Source organism: Rhinolophus sinicus, linkage group LG04 (assembly GCF_036562045.2).
Source record: "Rhinolophus sinicus isolate RSC01 linkage group LG04, ASM3656204v1, whole genome shotgun sequence".
NCBI classification, from domain to species: domain Eukaryota; kingdom Metazoa; phylum Chordata; class Mammalia; order Chiroptera; family Rhinolophidae; genus Rhinolophus; species Rhinolophus sinicus.
The window spans coordinates 78,472,980-78,488,701 of NC_133754.1; the positions used below are offsets into that span (position 1 = coordinate 78,472,980).

At 36.7% G+C, this 15,722-nt stretch overlaps 1 protein-coding gene and 1 long non-coding RNA gene across 15 annotated transcripts in view; one reads left to right on the forward strand and one right to left on the reverse strand.

Moving 5' to 3' along the window:
* TENM3 (teneurin transmembrane protein 3) overlaps nt 1-15,722 on the reverse strand; it is a 2,352,866-nt gene that overhangs the window by 574,998 nt on the left and 1,762,146 nt on the right. Inside the window, exon 1 of one of the 14 annotated variants that reach the window (XM_074329869.1) lies at nt 13,399-13,534. The exons of the other annotated variants lie outside the window; for them this stretch is intronic. The gene's annotated coding sequence lies outside the window, so the exon portion shown is untranslated. Of the gene's footprint in view, nt 1-13,398; nt 13,535-15,722 lie in introns of those variants that run through there. 14 annotated transcript variants of the gene reach the window in all.
* On the forward strand, nt 13,587-15,061 carry LOC141571055 (uncharacterized). The gene is made up of 3 exons (XR_012495554.1): nt 13,587-14,073; nt 14,275-14,418; nt 14,575-15,061. It is a non-coding gene; the product is annotated as an uncharacterized LOC141571055 (long non-coding RNA).

The following is a 15,722-nucleotide window of genomic DNA, read 5'->3' on the forward strand; positions in this document are numbered from 1 at the left end:
AGCCGTATCTTATGCTCTCCTCTGAATGCTGACAACTGTTTGTTGGTACTACATGTTTAACATGAATCATAGGAAATCTCAATACAATCGAATCATACACTTTTAGAACTTGACTGGTCCTGGGTAATGACCTGAGTCTAGAGTCCACAAATCCTTTGTAGGAAGGACCAGTTCTCTAGGGAGGACACTGGACTCTGATGTAGCGTGAGGGATGATTTCATTCTCACATCAATGATTTACTGATGGACTCTTCGGGGCCAGGCCAGGCTGTGCTAGAATCTGAGGCTGTAGTAAGAACAGGAGAGAAGGGTCTCTGTCTTCACAGGGTTTTGTGGGCAAGTGTGCAACAAACATTGTGCTAAGCCCATCCACAGGGAAGGAGGAAAGTGATCAACTTCTGTCGTTTCCAGGTCATTGGCTTCCAACGCCCCATGTCCTTGGACGTCTATGGCCATGCATGTGTGGAGTGGATAAGTATAAAGACATATGTTCAAATTCACTCAGCTATCCATCCTTTTAAACATTTGTGAGCCCCAGGGCTCCTGTGTTATTTTGTTAGTGGTTACTGCCTCGGGTCCTTCCCAGGGTTCCACAGAGTTTCAAGGCACTGCTAAGGTCTGTATGCAATAGGAAGGCTGCATGCCAGAAGCCTTAGGTTTTTTATTTCCTTCAGTTCTCTGTCACTCCAAAGATCTATGGGCTATTAGAGTACAAGTTAACCAAAGTAGTAATTCTTCCATGACCTGTTTGGCTTTCTTAATAACCTTAATTACTGTCAGTTATCTTTTACATCATGCCTCAACTAGAAGTGAAAACTTCCTAGGGGTCTAAGATCATGTCTTATTTCTTCTAATCGTCCCCAGGACACAGTCACTTGGACACAGAACACTCACAAAACATGTGGGGTTTGATTGAAATTATTGGAAGAGGAAAAATATGGGTGTAAACAAGGAACACGTAAAAAAAAAAAAAAGATAGACATTTATTTAAATCAGGACAGATCTTTACTACATTTATACAGCCTCCTAATTTTTATAGGTACATTAACAGTGGTTTATTATTAATTTCTGATATATTAAGCTTAAAAGGGGAAATTTTCAAGTTTTAACTGGGAAGCGATATATTTTTGCCTCTGAACAATTCTCAACAGTTTCCCTGAAACTAAAGCGTTTTTCAAATTTTTGGTATTACATTTTGATTACCTTTTTCCATAATCGATGTGAATAGAAGAAAAGTACCAGAAAAAATGATGTACTATGTATAAGTCTCCAAAAGAAGTTTAATTTATCCCACCCATCATTCTGCCTTCCTTGTACTCCAAATAATTTTCATCAGACATCAGATATTCTCTGGAATCTCAAATAAGAAGAAAACAAAATAATTGTATTTATATACAACATGCTTGGTTGGTATTGAGCATATTAAGTTTTTACACTTTTCTAATCTTAGAAAGTATATTTATTCCTAGAGGTATCCAGTCCAACAATACACAGACATAGAAAAAAAAATCTGATATTACAAAAGAGATTGCAAATAAAGACAGGTTGTTCTGAAAAGTTGACAAATGTAACATTTCTTAAGGTTTACATATAGCCAGAGTTTCCAGTTTTGTTCTTTAAATAATATTAATGGAAATAAATATGTTGAATATTCTCCAAAAAAAACCTCTCTCTAATTTCTACAGGGTTAAATCACTGTACATTTTTAAGTGTCTATGTCACATCAACCAATCTCCAACTTGGTACATTGAAATAAATGAAAAGGATTAATAAATTTCTCTCTAAAATGTTATATTTTGATGGGTCTTTAAAAAGTGTAAAAAAATATCATATTTTGTTTAGAGTTTAAATTATGACCATCCGTTTAGAAAAATGACCCATAGAAACATGTAGCCACTTGATTCCGTCGCATTTAATTCCATACAAATGTACTTATTCTGGAGAAATTATCAAATTTTTCAGTGATTTTTATTGCTATATCAGTAAAGCCAGAGTTGTTGTTTTTCAGTCTTTGCAATTCTTCCTAATAACCACTGACATAATTTGAAAACTAATAGAACCTTCCATGTATAGACATAGCACAGTCCAGCTCTCCTTTAACCTTCCTTCATCATTATTTATAAGAAGCAAGATGCATAAAACACATATATTTGCAATTACATTTGCAAAAAAAAAAAAAAAATCCTCAAACAGCTGTGGAGACAGCGAAGATTAGAATCTGATAGTAGCTTAGAATAATGAAGAAAGGGATTGCAAGGAAGGATTCAGCTACAGAGCTGATGAAAGATAGAAGGAAAACCTGCTCTTCAAAATCCTTAATCTGTATTACTTTTATACGCAAATTAAAACACATATATTCTAAGAATTAGAAACAGTAAACATGACTGTTTCTCAACCAGTTATTTTAAAATGTATTAAACCTTGTGTTTTACTAGTAATAAATTGGAAATCTGGACAATATTCACCTAAAATAGTTTAAGGTCTAATTCAATTCTTCTTCGAAAACTCTCACAAAGTAATTGAAATTTGGTTATATCCAGCTAGTTTCTAGGTAGTATTGTTTACTTTTTACTCTCATATTTATATCAATTTTAAAAGTCTAGATCCTTTATGAGGCTTGAGTATTCAATTGTCATATTAAAGTGATCATAAAAATAATCTTTTAAATTATTTTCCTTTTTTATTTTCAATTTAATATTTAAGAATAGAAAAGATTTTTAGATTTGTTTATCTTTCACAGTAGATATATATGTATATATAAAATCTTAAGAGGATAATAACTCAGAATAGGACTATGAACATTACCATAAAGAGCCATCTTTTGAAATTTATAGTATGCTTTAGGGAATATGTATAGCAAAACCCAAATTATTTAAATTTTTAAAAAATTTACTTCTCCGCTTTGCAATTTTTATAATAAACTTTGCTACTCTTTTTGAACTTGAAGAATATAATAGTCTCAGAAATGAGACTCCATTTATTAAGGCACATTAAATGTCTATATAATAAATTATGCTTTTTTATGTGGCATCACTAATGTTTTATAATTAAAATGTATTGATTAACCAATATCTGATATTTTTAATAGGATGAATTGTGTTCTATTTGAATGACACTGACTAAACAAAAACTAATAGAGATGTAAGCACAATTAATTGTTTAGTCTGACTGCTCAATTTTTAATATATTTATTTTACTAAAAACAGGTTTCCTTAGAACATGACATACACTTTTATCACTCTTCATGCTTTGCAAGAAATTGCTCATTCTAAATGGGAATATAATCACGTAACAGAATATCATATTTCTTTCTTTTTCATCCATGACCAAACCAGGCTACAATATCCTTACTGTTTTACATACATATTCAGAGAAAATTAACTAACCTCTAACCTTCATAATATGTGAGGGCTTAATTTTACATGTTGTTATTTCTCAAGTTGCTTTCAATATTATTAACACAGGAAAGGCTGACATAGAACTTCAATCAGGCCACAGACCCTGCAGACTTTACTGACTAGGCAAACCAAGAAAATGACTGAGTACCCGGAAATAATCAATTCACTGTCATCTGGTATAAATGTGAAAGCATCCTTCAAAACTTTTCTGGCTTCACTATCTTGCATCAAGTTATTAACCTCTGGATTTTAGGAGCTGAATCTATTAACGCCTAAAATATATATATTTAGACTGAAATCCTACATAAATATTAGATTTCAGAAAGGGACAAATTAACTTTTTAAAGGAAATGAAAATGATGGGCAAGCTAGTCTAGTGCTACTTGATGAAACTATTGTGCAACAGATTCTGGGATCACAGATTTAGGGGAGAATATATAATCCTTCATCAAAGAGCTGCAGCTTATCCACCACAAAGCTTCCTATTCCCAATGGGATATTCTTTTAAAAGTAATAATGAGGACTTAAAAACTATGTAACACTCTTCCACCAAAATTAGCCATTTATACCAATGGTTCTTAATCCTAAAAGAACCAAAACCTCACCCACAAAGCCATGAGATACTTTTCATTGGAGGAAAAATAAAAGCATAATGTGTGACAATAATTTACATCTCTTCCTAAATCAAATCGTTATATTCCAGACTTAAAATTAAATGATAAAATATACCCTAAAAGGTATGATTTTTTTAAAAGTTAAAAACAAAATAGTCAAAAATAAATCAGTCCCTAGAAGGCTTACATGAATAACAATTTCTAAGGCTGAGAACTATTAATACTTTGCTTTCTTTAACATTTAAGATTTTTAAAGTGAATTACAGCCTTTTCACGGCTCAAATGGTAATTAAACCACCACTTCATATAACTTATATCACATCTAAATGAAATATATGGTATATTCATGATTTGTTTTAAGTAACTCATATTATTCTTCACTAATGGATAAATATAAAATTCACTAAACTTGATATGTTAAATTTCCTATCTGAAGTACAATACACGTTTTAAAAGCTACTTTCATCAGATGACGTGAGGGGAACTAACTTGATGGCATCTCATAAAATAAGCACCCGGCCCTCTCCTTCAAACCTCTCGTATGTCAAAGACATGACATATCTGCATAGTAGAGTTTAACTCTTTTATTGGAAGGTGCAGATTGTATATAAAACTTGAAGAAAAAAGATTAGACTCATGTCATGTCTATCCTGACTGAGCGTTGACCTAACATGTTAAGAACATACTTAAATGAAATGCAATATTATATGAATTTTATTGAGACTACTTTAAACTAGATATCAATAAATGATATATCTTAAAATGTAACATTTATTTTTCAAACACATTAATGCTGTGTGACTTAAGGATAATAATACAACTACACCACTCATCTTTCATTTTTGTAATTTCTTTTTGGTTATTCCTGTGGATATTGCATACATACGTATTAATGATATTTTCCAAGTGTCAAGATTATGTAAGATGGGATATATTCGTCATATAATTTTTATGATTTCATCTTCATTCCTCTTAGGTTTCTTTAAAAACTTAGATTGGCATTAATGTATGTTTTGATTAGTAATATTTTTAAATTCCTTAATTATGGACTATATAGAGCATATTGTCTATACAAACAAAAATCTGAAGTTCTCAGCAGTGGAAAAATATAAACGCTATAAGTGTAAATAATTTAAATTATTAAGGTTTATCTATATACATCATTAGGAAAACAATACTTGAATTTGAAAAATTATAAATTGAGGACTTCTCTGTGTGACTGCATTTTTAGCTACAACATATTGTGCTTCAGAACATTCCATGACAAATTTAAAAAATAAATTTAATTTTAAAATTGTATCCTCTGCAATGATTTATTTTCTTTTCAAGTTATCACACTATAACTCTATCACGTAGTATAGTACAGATTAAAATAATATAGAAAATTATATCACAATCAAAACACTGTATATAAAACATTAAAGAAGTATTTTAACTTTAATAAAGTATTGATTTAATACTTTACATACTTTACATGTGTCTCTGCCACATATGTAATTTTTAAAATTAGTGACAAAGAAAACAATCGTATTGGAAAATCAAATTAACAACCCAACATTGTTTATAAATTGTTTTGTAATGCCAGAATCTTATCATTCAAAGATTGTATATTCCAGGACAAAAGTAACCACTTAAGGAAGAATTTTGTTTTATTTAATTTTTCAGTCACAGGAAACAGAATGGGATATTTTATTCACATTGACAAGAAAAACTATACGGAAGCATAAGTGAGGATTCAATTCTGGTTTGACAGGTACAATTTACCTACAAGTAATAACTTTAATTTTTGTTTAAATTGAAATTTATTTTAAATGCTAAATATGCTAGCACTTTCATGAGAGAAAGACAAGTCAAAATTAACTTAGAGTAGAAATATCAAGTTAGAAATATATTAGAGATGGAAAATGTCTGCTTTTGTTCTAATTTGAAGAAAACCAACCTGGCAGAAGTTCTCATCAGCCTCCACCCCTTTCTGAACCCAAATTCCTCAATAGCACTGTAAGGCAACAAACATATTCTTTTTTTTTCTAGAAGGTATGATTATTTTCAAAAGCTTTCCAATTCTTTTGGAATATTTCTTAATGTATTAGTGAACATGAAGAGGATTAATATTTCAGTTATTTTGATTGTGTCAAGTTATTCTCCAACTATTATTGATGCTATCATAAAATTCAGCAGTATCACTAAGAAGAACACTCTATTTTTGTGACAATCAAAAGACAAAATATGGTTGTTTATACTATAGTGTTTAATCCTTTATGATATTATGGTGAGTCACATTTCTATATTTGTTTAAATTAGATTAGTTATTATTTGCAATATTTTGCCTATATTTTTCTCATCATTACACAAAAATGCAAGTGAAAAGAGTTTACACTTTCAAATAGTCAATTCATTTTTGCTTATTCATATAGAAAAATGTAATAACACTGTTCAAGATGGTTTTTTGTTGTTGTTGTTCTTCAGAGGAAAAGTCACAGATTTGTTCTTTAAGAGCTATGGACTGACAGCTTTCTGTAGCTGGAAGTTATAAATTCTGAAAGAAATAAAATGTACAGCTGTCTTCTCCTGGTTTCATAATTATTTTAAATGACAAGACCTGTGCCAGCTTTCTTTTTTTTTTTTTTAAAGAAGAGTTATTTAAAAGAATCGCCCCTTGCCAATTTTTCCACCTACATGTTGACAAATTTCAAATTCTCTGATAAAAGTATTAGTATAGATGTAACACTTTAAAAGAGCATTTGGTAGACTAAGAATAAACAATAAGTATACTTTTCAATAGGTTTGCTTTTATAATTACGTAAAGAGACATATCCCAATAGTAACATATTTGCATGTGCTTCGTGCAAACCCATTAAAATACCTCATGCATTTCTCGTAAATGAAATTAATTTCAATCCTGTCTTATCACTCTGTGTATAACATACCGTTCCGTGTGCAGTCCAAGAACAGTAGCTCTCCTGAGATGCCATTCCCATTCTACTACAGAAGCCAGTGCTGGATATAACGGGGTGCTGGATCTTGAGGAAGGAGAACCTTTTCTTTGGAAATGTCCCTGCTATCACCTCCTCACACTGATAGGGGGTCCACCATTCCAATCAGAAAATATTAGTTGAACTTAACTCAAGATGAAATAATCCATTCCAATGACAAAAATAGCTTTTCTCCCCTTCTCTCCCCCGGGGAAAAGCAGGGACCACAAATTCACGTCACCCTACCATTTAGAAGTGCTTCAGAATCAGACTGAAGGAAGATAGTCATTATCAAGGTGTTATTTCTTTTTACATTGTGACAACGTGAAGAGGGATCATCACAAGAATTCTGGCAAGTGTAATTAATAATAGAAGAAATGACAGAATGACTACAATATATCGATTATGAGCCTTATCTTCAAAGATAAGTAACCCTGTAAGTTACTTCCTAAGTGATCTTTTAAAATAATTGCAGTGTTTTTCAAAAGGTCTCTCTATAAAATTTATGATAACATTTGGAATTAAGTTTTGGAATTTCTTGGATGAATTTTTTAAAAAACTGATGATGTTTATACTCACGTGCAGGGATCTAAAATGCATATACTTCAAAATGAAAAAATTTAGAAGTTAATTTTCTTCTGCACTTATCCAATTAACTTAAATGACCAAAACTGCCCTTTATACACTGCTTTTCCTATCAAACACACTGCTACACACAGAAAAAGCGCAGAAAATCTTTTTGTAAAAGATATTCATACTCATATTCTCTTTTCTTCCTCTCTTCCATTTCTTTATCTATCTTCTTTTAATTTTGAGGCAGAGACCCAGTAGACCCAGTTATAAAATAGCTGATTATTCTGAAATAATACAATCCTGCCCCGGGGCGAACTAAATCATATCATCCCCACTCCTCACCAACTTCTCTAATAGAAGTCAAAAGTATTTCACGACATTTGAAAATACTTTATGAACAAACAGCATCCCAGCATCCCACAGTAACTTTCACATAATTGAACTTGAAAATACAAGTGTGAATATACACACACTAGTTTTGTTTCAAAACACTTCATTTTCAGAAGGGATAATAATCTCTTTTTTGCATGCTCCAGAGTAAGCCAGAGGACTATAAACGTGGGGAAAATGATTGTTAAAACTGCCACATCTTCATAAGTGATTACCAACTCCTTAACTTGCAAAAAAGAATGTAACCATAGTTTGGGAAACTGACACTGTACTCGACATCGCTCTTTAACACATTAGACCCAGTTACTAGGATTTCTCATTGAGGTCGTAGAACTCAGTTAAGACTGCCACCTATCACAAACTTGTTTGAAAAGTCAGTAGTACCCCAGCCCTCATTCCTCTAAGGTTGCAAGAGTATCAACAGGGCAGTCAAGTTTCCTTTTTATTATCACTATATGATATGGTTTCAAACATTTCCTCATATGACTTACGAGCATGTTTGATGATACTGACATTAATTTGCACAGTGACTTATTTAAAGTAGAAAGAAGCAGATTTGAGTAGATTACTATCTTTTACTAGAATTCTAGGTAGCTATTTAATGACCCAGTCTCCTGAGTTATTTAATCAAAACCATTAAAAAAATTATCAAAATTCTTTCAAATGAATGAATCTTACTATACTTTTGGTGTATGGAATATATATATATATACCAAAAGTACAGTAAGATTTTATCTATATATATAGATAAAATCTTATACAGATTTTATATATATAGATAAAATCTTATACAGATTTTATATATATAGATAAAATCTTATACAGATTTTATATATATATACATATATATATATATATATATATATATATATATAAAATCTTACAGCATGCTTGTATATTCTAACTGTTGACTAAATTAATGCTTTGAAAAATGACATTTTAAGTGCATTATTTTAGCATTTAAACCTGTTTTCAATGAATGTTTCTAACTGGAAAAACACTAATTCAATGTAAATAATCTATCATTACAGAGAAGAAAATTAAAATATAATAAACATAAAGCCTACCAAGTTTTTTTTTGTTTGTTTTTTTCCCTCCTGAAAGCAAAGAACAATGTCACTGTGGGCACTTTATATGTTCTATAAAGCAGTTACATCTTTATTTAAAAATCCTATACACTGTGGCTGGATTACAATATTTATGTATATTAACATTATATTCTATGCTTTTAACGTTTTGTTTTATTTTACTGAGTCTACAAACATGTATCACAGGAAGCAATGTGATATGGACCAAAGCCATAGGAAGTTTTAATGTCCATGGTGTTTTAGAAGAGAATAAAAAGCTGATGAAGCTGAGGCCGACTAAACGTAACTAAGAAACACGAACAAATATCACAGGGACAATAACATTTACCATCTTTCCAGGTTTCCAAAGAGGATAAAGAATTACCCCCTCATGCATTACATTTCATTATAAGGATTATACCCACCATCTTGTGAAATAAAGTTATAACGCATGCATAAGATGTAGAGCTATAAGTCTAAGAAATCCTTGAAAACCTCAACTAAAATGTTTCTTATATACAGAAAAGGGGGGGGGACGGACACCGAGATGTATATTTATGGTTTTATAGCTTAAAGATCATAAAACCCTTTGAAGAGCAAGAAAATACACCTTGAGGCATATAGTATTGGGGGAAAAAAGGCTATTTTAGTTGAAAATGTATTAACGAATTGCTTCCTCATGTTTTATATAATTCTTAGAGAAAGTTCAAATGAAGTCCCAAAAAGATGTTTTACTTATGAGAAGCAATATTTTGAAACTCATACAAGCCATCACACTTGTTTGGAAACAAATGACTTTTTAAGATGTAGAAGTATTACTATCAATCACCAACAAGTTAATTCTACATAATAAGGCAGGTTTGGATGCAAACTGATCCATTGTGGAATGCTGTATCTAAAATTGATTACAACAGCACTCAAAATGAATGCAGCCCTCCAAACCACTTCTTTGCTCAGAAACATTAATCTCAATTAGAAAGAGAGCTTCATAATGGTAATGCTTGGTATAAAAAAGTATGAAATAAATCAGTTCTTATAAGACACAACAATTAATCAGTTTTGAAACTAAGAAGTTTTTTTTTGGTTGTTTTTTTGCCCAAAATTTCCATCAGGACTCTTAAAATAGCTGATATCTCCAAAATCAGGTTTTAAATATGTCCTAAAAGAAGCTTGTATCGCATACTTTTTAAGACTTAGTTATTGAAACTTTTAAGTAGTCTTGCATTATTGTACTACCTTGTCAGTACACCTCTTTACTCTGAATACATGTTAAATGGTTCTCTGGAACTATCATTCCACTTAATAAAACAAATATGAACACTGACTTTCACTGAAGATTCAAAGGGATGTATAATTTGTTGTGAGTCAGAGTAAAAGTTTGATAGCAAATCACTGTATTATTTCCTGATACTCACTATCTAAGTAAAGAAAATATGGATATTTGACTACCAAATGAAATACGGAGTAGAGAAGTAACAAGCTATTGAACATACTTAACAGGTTTCTACAGCACATCTTCAAGAAAAGGGCAGACAATTCATTAATGGTGCTGAATACATTGGTTCACATAAGTATAATACCTTGATGACACTCCTCAGCCACCTAGAAATCAAATTTTTAAAGGATGAAATAAAGTTTAATAGAAAGGAGGTAATGCATTTATTAAAATAATCAACATTAATAAAGTAATTAAGTTGTCTTTACTGTGGTTTTATAATAGTCTATGACCGCTTTCTGACTTATTTCCCAGTACCATTCTAGGTAAGATAAACTTCAGCATTTCGAAACACACTTTCACAGCTATTGCAAAAACATCACTTTTTTTTTTTTGTACATCAAGTTCAAAGTTGATCAAGTATGTCTGATAGGTGACTCTACTCACACGGACATCCATACTCTTTCACCTGGTTTCTTATTGCCTGACTCTTTACAAAGAGAATAATTACTCTTGGCTCACAGAAGCAAAGCTAAGAAAGGCTAGCTTCAACTTGATAACTGGATTATTATTGTTTAGCTAGGTTTTCTTTCCGAATAAATTTAAAACTTTTAACTCTATTTAGGTGCTTTCTTCTATTCAAAGATAAGCATCCTCATCTTTCTTTGTCTTCACCCTAATAAGCAGGTTCCCTTTTCTAACCAAAGACTCGTGACACGCCTACAAGATCAGAGTAAGAAAACCTCTATAATTTACCTAAAACATTTCTTTCAAGGAAATAAACACAGCCATGCAAAATGATTCAATTTAGAAAAATAACTAGTCACCATTCTACTATAAACTTATCTTCTTTATTTTAAATAATCAAGCACTCCTCATTAGGGTCGATGTTCTCTGCTAACATTAATGTGACTGGCATAAGATACTAATATGTTTTCCAAATTTATAAGCACTGGCACAGTTATCAGTATATAAATACATTTTCAATACATATTGTATAGTATATGTAAAATATATCTGTCTTACTCAAAGGAACTACTTTTTCTTATAACATGTATTCTTTAAAAAATATCTAAAATAAAATGTATTTTCTATTAAGAAAAAAAACATACCTTTGAGTAAGATGAATAGTAAAACTCATGTAAGGAAAAAGGCAAGATTTTTAAGAAAATGCAACAGGAAGAGAAATACAATCCTGAAACACACAATAGAATAACTAAACTCATTATGAACCCCTATCTTTGAAGAATTTAGGAATAATTTGTGAATGCCATGACATTTTAAAGTGGGATTAGCAAGTCTTATTACTGAACTAACCTCTCACTCATAGAGCAAGAATTAAATATTTGCTCTGCATTTAGAATTACAAATCGAAAGTTTCTAGGCTCTTACAAGAATTTCATATTTTAGGAAATACCAGCTAGAAATTTTAGATAATTAAAAATGTATTAAGGAATGTACAGAGCAAGACTGTTGGTGTATTTGTAAAATCTTTTGTTTCAACCATAAAATCCATAATGAATTGTATACAGTTTCTCTCAGTTCTAAATTCTGTTTCTAATATGCTAGAAAGACTACAAATACTTCTCCAGATAGGCAGTTGGGAGGCAAGGGTGGAGATGTGTGCATCGTATTTTAAACAAATTCACTAAAAGAATCAAATCAGCAAGTTCTGTTCAGCGGCAATACCACCTTTACGGGTACTCTGCTAAGTTTTCCAAAGGTGCCAGCCCTGTCTTTTTTTTTTTTTTTTTCTTATGACAACAGAAAGGAAAGGTAATGCCTGAACATATTTCTATTTCTAGTGAAAAGACCACCCAGTGGATGATGCCAGAGTCTACAAATGTTTGACAAATACATTGTCAGAAGACAAGAAATAGAGTGTTATACAGAGACAGTCCCACTCTCTTGTATCCCAGCTGTCTGGGGCCATGTAAAAAAGTGCTTGGACAGTTCTCACACTTTAAGTTTCCTTGCTGTTACCCCCAAGTACATGGAAACTTTTCTCTGCCTTTAGATTATAATGCCTTCAAAAAACAAATGGATTTGCTGTATTACACAGTAGAATTACTTGGATCCCTTTCTCTGCAATAAGAATTAGTAGCAGGTTACCATTACAACTAAGGTGAGTGTTCAGCAGAGATCAGACCTAGCCCATTTCGATGTAAAATGTTGGAAGCTCCTTCTAATCCGTTGTAAAACACGATACAGATTTCGAATGAGTTACGACTCTTAAATCTGTAATTTTTAAAATGCCCACCCAGTTCAGAATATTCGTTTGTTTCAGCCCCATCACGAGTTTCCAGATCAAGTTTCAGTCGAGATCCACCAGTCCACAAACCACCCCAACGCCTCGTTCTCTTTCCTTCACTCCTTCCCAACTTGGCTCCCCGGTAGTTAGAGAAGCCTCGTTTCCACTTCCCCGGGAAAGTGGTGACGTCCCAGGGCTTCCCGCTCGCTGGATGCCCCACAGGATCTTGTCAGACACCTTCTCAGAGTATGTGGTTCCCCACCGCAGAACTGGGGATCACTCAGATCAGAACAAGAGAGGCTGGGCTCCCTGCCCCCACTGAGCGCCCAGCTTCTGAGCTGCCTTTCTCGGGGAACCGGGAGCCGGGTGGTAATCAGGGCGCGGTGCCCAGCTCCTCGGGAGAGAGGCCCCGGCGAAGTTCCCACCTGAGCAGGCAGCCAGAAGTGTCAGACGCGTGGGAGGGGCGGGGACACAGAGGCCGGGAGCTGGGAGGCCAGACCCCGGGAGGCTGCGCGCTGAAGAGATGCTCCTGGGCCACCAGGACTGGCCAACTTGCTGCTGCCTCGCAGGACAGCAGAGAGAAACGCGCCGCCATCCGAGGCTCCTCCGGCCCGCCCACCCTCCCGCTCCGGTGCCGCAGCCGGGGCACTAGGACCACAGAAAGGAAGGAGGGCGCGCCGGCGGCGGCACCGCACTTACCGCGCTCTGCTCGCCCGCGCTGCCCGCTTGCTACCCGGCCGCCACCGCTGCCGCGTCCACCCGAGCAGCGCGCGCACACACACCACTTGGCCAAATTCAAAGGAGCCGGGCGCACGGGGGGAGGGGGCCCAGCGCCGGGAGCGGAGTGGGGGAGACTGGGGGAGGATACAGGGAGGGGGAGAGAACAGCAAGTGTTACAACTTCCTTCCCTGCCCACCGCCGGGCCTCGGGGAGGGCAGCGCGCGCTGAGCGCCAATGAGTTCACTTTCTTTTTCTCCCCCGCGCTCTCCCCCTTTCTGTTCTCGCCGGCCCCTCAAGTCTCCTCCTTGGCTGCTAAGGCCCGGCTGGAGTTTTCGGTTCTCGGCCTCGGAGCGGGAGGATGGAGGCGGTGAGGGAGGAGGAAGAGGGAAAGGTGAGGAGGCGAGCGGGGCGCTGTGCCAGGGAGCAGCATCCAGGACCTTAATTGTGTGACTTGGGGACGCGCCGGGCCGAGTGTGCCCGAGACCAGGCGCGTACACGTGTCCGTGTGTGTGAGTGTGGGAGAGAGGAGAGGAGCCTACCATGCGCTTCCCCCAGTGCGGATCGCGGGAGAGCCCAATCCCAGGGCGAGCTGGACCGCGCTCTGATCATTTATAATCCTTGTCTCCTCCACTCCGCCGCTCGTCAAGATGACAGGTACTTTATTTCTTCTTCTTTATTAAAAAAAAAAGAGATTCCGCGTTTACTGCCTTTTTCTGTCAGATGGGATTTGCCGGACTGAACCACGTTCGCTGCCCCTCCCTCCCTCCCCCCTCCGGGCCGCGTCGGTGCAGGGAAAGCACCGAGGCTCCCATGCTGTGACCAATCAGTGCATCTACTACTCTTGCCGTGATTTAGGGGTCATCCATGAATAACACTTCACGCTGATGAATGGCTCTTGCCGGCTTTCGGCTCTGATGAGGGGTCTGCCCGCCGCTGATTGCAAACACTAATGAACTTACAGCGCCATTTGAAATTCACACGCACCAACAAAGTGCGCGGGTACGTGCAAGGGGGTCTGTCCTTTTCTTCTCCCGATGGGAGGCAGGAGGAGTAGGGGAAGGGGCGGGTAATTGCTTTGGACCTAAGTGGAAACGCTTGTATGTGTAATCAAGCCTCTAACCTTCTTAGAAAACTACTTTTCTTGATCTTCCATAGGGTGGGCATTCCAGGTCAGCTGAGTCACCCGAGGAGGTGGGAGTGCAAGACACTGCCGGGAAGATGGATTCTGAGGCAGAAGGGTGTAATTAAGGACTTCCAACCCCAGTAGGCGGCCCGTCCTTTACACAACCTCTGAAAATGACCTGTGCCTTCCCTTCCAGAGTGTCCTCTCCTCCGAGACTGAAAAGCGCAAATGACCTTCGAAAGGGGAAGGGGACTCTAAACACTCAGACTTTCTTACAAGCTCTCTGGGCACTGTCGTAGAACAAGTGTCCGCTCTCGGGTTCAAGCACCACGACCTCCTACAAGCACGCACTGGCCAGAGGACGGAATCTGGAGTCCTCTAAAGTGTCCACACCTTTCTTTCTCTTCCCACCCCCCTCAACCCCTTCTCTCCCTCCCTCCCGTTTCCTTCAGATTAGCAGTGGAACAGCTGCCCTGACTTTGCTTGGGAGGAAATAAAAGTTTACTGCTCTGCACAAGACACTGTCACTTTCTGCACATTTAAGTTCCCTCCGAAACTCTGGCTCCCGGCTCCGCAGCCCCAGGCCCCCTGACGTGAGGTATGCCCGCCAGGAGTAGCTAAAAGTCGGCGGCTCCCCCACTTTGGAACATTCAACCCCGTGACCTTTGCGGAGTTGCTCTCTGTCTCTTCGCCCCTCTGGAACCTGCAGGCACCTTTCAATTCCAGGACTGGGCGGAGGCTGGGCTGGGTGGGGCGTGCGTGCGCGCTTGGGAAGGACTAGCGCAGGTGGCTTCTTCAGGGGTGAAGGAGCTTATCCCCCCGGGGTAGCTGATAATCAGTGTACCCCGCGGCCCGGGCTGCCGCAGACCTGTCCTTTGAAGCGTAGCAGAAGGGCTAGTGGGCTCTGAGCCTTTCTATTCCACCTCCCACCCACAACTTCAGAGCAGGAGATTCCAACAACCGACACCGAACCTCACTCGGGCCGGAAGGAAATACGCTTGCGTTTGTAACTAAGTGCAGAACAAGACAGAGACGAAGCGCTCGGAAAACAAAAACAATGCCTCCTAGGAATGCCTGAGCCTTCATGATAGACTTTCTCCAAAGTTTGGGGTAGAATGGACCAGGAGAATCCCTGAACTTGAATTAGTGTGCCCAGTTCCACAATCTGAGTTCCCGAAGT